This window comes from Mizuhopecten yessoensis, unplaced genomic scaffold (genome assembly GCF_002113885.1).
Source record: "Mizuhopecten yessoensis strain PY_sf001 unplaced genomic scaffold, ASM211388v2 scaffold10919, whole genome shotgun sequence".
NCBI lineage: Eukaryota > Metazoa > Mollusca > Bivalvia > Pectinida > Pectinidae > Mizuhopecten > Mizuhopecten yessoensis.
In genome coordinates, this window is record NW_018408787.1 from 1203623 (window position 1) to 1207762 (window position 4140).

Genomic DNA, 4140 nt, shown 5'->3' on the forward strand with positions numbered 1-4140 from the left:
CGTAGCCCCCCGCCCCTTTGAATAATAGCTTTTACATTTGTACTTCTCGAGACTGCAACGAAGACATGTTTTGCCACAACGCTGGGTTTTTTTGGTTGTTGTCACATATTCGTTTTATACAAGTGAAATATGTTAAATAATTCTCCAAATACGGAAGTTAATTTGACCTTTTGTTGTTATTTTATGAAAAACATTGAATATCTATATATATCCATGTATACAACATTTGATGTAGCACCCAATCTAGCTAACATAAGCCACTCTAAAGCGCTTTACATTACATAGATATACAATTAATACAATAAGCATATACATGTACATTAATTCAATACAATTTTTAATGAGGAATTCGCAGGAGCTGCCTCATCGGGCGCTAACTACTAGCCATATGCCACCTGGCTAATATCTCCCCATATGCATATGTCTGTGTGTGTGCTGGAAATGTATTCGTAATGTTATCTGTTTGTAGCGGGACCGTGCTTCAAACGGTATCATTTATAATGCCACCTCGCTTGAATGCTACAGCACAGATACCGCAACATCCACCCAGACAAATTTATACTCCATCTGGGTTGTTGGAGTTGTATAGGCAGGAGAAAAACACTTTCTCTGAATATCCATGCGTACAACGACTTCGGAGATCGAAGCCCAGCCGCATGGAAGGCCGTAGTGTTAACTTTGACCACTCGTGAACTCTTTCAAATCCAAGAACATTTTTAACACGAAGAAAACATAATAGTACATCCATTGAACCACTGAATAACGCGAGGACTGGATGCTCACTCTACTGACAGTACATAAAATGTAACTGTTAAGTAATGCAGGAAACAGTAGTTTTATGTGTATGTTTGCCCGCTGTTTAGGTTTGCTGTTTGCTACAGCAGAAAAGCGCGGGAATGTAGTTTTTGACGCCAAGTTATAATGACGTCATGCTGGCGCCATGTCCATTTCCCCATCATTAGTAAATATAAGGAAATACGAGTATAGTTATCAAACACATCTTAACTCTGCTATTCTTGATTTTAGGTTTAACAGTAAGTGAAAGAGTCGGGAACTTTCTCGTGATCGATTTGGTAAAGAAGACGCATTTTTAGCTTCTATCACTATACATGTTGGATAACGGTTTTGATGTCGGGTTTTCAAGGTTAAACCATAAGGATTTCCCGACATGAAAAATCGAAATATTAGACAAACACTCTTGATTTTGTGTTTATTTACAGAGAGGGTTACATAACAGATTTATCATCATTAGACCAAAGGTATTCGGATGTTGTCTGAATGAAGTAGTCACGTGTTTCCGTAAATACTGGTAACTCGGGGACAATTATTACAACGACTTAATGTAGTTTTTTTCTCCATTTATAAATTTGCTATAACGCAGCTGTTTTAAGATTGGCATGCACATCCTAAACCTAATCGCCCTCACATATTCCTCTTTATAATGAAGTTTAATTTCCCGTGGGCTGCTCTGTAATGAGTGTTATCAATAATCTAATATTTCATTTTAGTTCATATTCCATTTGTAATTATTATCACTTTGATTTTAGATTGCATTTCACTGGTCTATGCAGGTCCGTGATCCGAGTTTCTGTGTAAAATAACAAGTTTCCATACCGTATTTATGTATCAAATAGTTTAAATAATATATAAGATTATTTAATACATACGTACTAATTTAGTAATAAACTAGAAACAGAGAAACCCAACTTTAAAACTTATGTGAAATGTCTCACCCCTTTCTTATAATCGAAACGAGCACTTACCTATGAATAACATCAAACAAAGAAAACATTTTCAAGATGCCCAAAATAATTCTTTTCCGCAGAACATAAGTAAAAGTTCAGATTTTTTTTAAATACCAGCACACCTTCACATGAGGCATTTTAACGTTTTCATTCACATTTTATTATACTGATATTTAAAACATCTTTGAGTTTGCAGACAGAATATGAAAGTACTGGAGCAGTGTTATGTTTCTAAGCTCTATTACTTTTATTTACTATTTATATGTCGACCAGAATTCATCATCGTAAGGACAGTGTACGAAATCAACAGTCGACATAATACACTCGTAATAATAGCAAATAGCAGGTTAGTGCATTCCTAGCAAGACATAAACTAATAACAAAGGAAATTAAAGAGCAACAAAACAAACGGCAACATGTTAGAGTCGTCCTAAACATCAAGTATGCTAAATTATATTTAAAGTCAGCATTTACGTCATGCCATGTACTTCTAACGAAAAGCAGAAATGAGGTATATCATTCATAACTTGCCTTGCTTTCGAAAACAGTTTTGTTGAGACTATTTAATCACTTGGTGAACACATACATTAAATGATTGCATTATTTTGGTGTTTTGGAAATATTTATTCTCCTAATGAAGAACGCAAACACACACAAAATAAATACAAATTAACTGTATGAAAGTTTGTTAAAACGCTTTTTGTTTTACCATTACGTGTTTATAGTTGACATAACTATTAGCTGCACATTTCCTGTAGATAATTCTCCGATGTCTGCGTTGGCACTGGTAATTAAAAAGATTCATGATGAATAATGTACACACTCGTTTTTTCGATGTCTTGAGATATCCTATATGTTATCAATTTTTTGAACAAAAATGAACAATCTCAAAGGCTCTTGTCCAATCAGAAGTAGGGTACTATACCACCGTAGATATACATCGTTTTCAGTGACCTGTCAGATAAGGCAGAACTGAGCTTCAGCAGGGAAATCATTATGGCTTTTTTGGCAGATCCGGCCCTTTTGTGTCCTGGAGACGTTATACTCGAACAAAGGTCAAGGACGTACGGCTGGTCATGCCGTCAAACTAGGTTTCTATTTTACGAGCGTCGACGAAATTACTTTCACAAAAAGAAACATTTATGTTCTTAGTTTGTTCCGCAAAGATCTTATAAAATACAAGTAATCTAATAAGGATTTACCGAATCTGAAACATGATACATCGGAGGTGTTGTAAAATGCATAATTGTTGGTAAAAATAGCTATCAAATTATCATACATACATTAGTGATATATACAGGTATCTAACATTAAATGTATTTACATTTCGCTTAACCTCAATTTCAAACCTTTATATATTTATTTAAAGCAGCATCATGGGATATATCTATTTGCTCATATTGGCGGAAACTCCAGAATAAGCGTCACTCTTGGTTTATTTCGAAAGTACCTGATGAAATATTTGTCAATCGGGATAAACTGTAGTCGATTTTAACATAAAATATTTACTATCAGAGTACCTTGGTGACGGTTTCTTCTGTCAGTTTAAAATTGAGGCTGTTTTCCATAGAGACAATTAACATCCATTTGGTTTACAGTTGCTATCATCTTGTTATCATTACACTCAGCGTCCACACCAACCTGCCCGTAACTTACAGTGACGTCACGCTACACCAATTGCTACACTACCCAAATTGGTCAGAAATGGTTCGAATAGTACTTCAAAATAGCATTTGAGTATTAGCCTGTTACAGTACGTCAAAAGAGAGATTTATCAGCACTTCCACCGAATAATTTTGTTTCAAGAACATGTTTAGAATTCACAATGACTTCAGAGTAAACGTATCAGAAAGGATTTTCAAGGGGTTAATTATAAGCATGTTAGACTGTTGATAACACTGAATATCAGATATTAAGTTAGATCAATTAGTGCCGTCAAAGTCATTTTCATTCTTTTTTCGTATGTTTTCCTGCCACATTAAATGTCCGTGTTCTGTTATTGAGATACAATGTACGACACAAAACTGCAACTTTGCTGCTGTCACATTTATACAACTTAATCTGTCCGCCTAATACAGAAAGGTTTCCAAGTGATTTGTTTTCGATCTATTAATAAACCAACGTAACAACACTCGCTTACTTTGAATCATATGATAAACAGGTCTGATTCACAATAGTGCTTTTCTCGGAAATCGTATTTCGGTGATATAGAGGTTACATGTCTTTGAANATTTCTTTGCTATTCCTTCCTTTATATTGATGTGTTTATTATCAACATGAATCATTATCGGGAAAATAAAAACAAACATGGTCACGAATAAAAAAAAAATTATTTTTATTTCAACAAGTCTTTTTTTCATATAGAAAAAGGATTGAACAACAGGCATAGCCTATA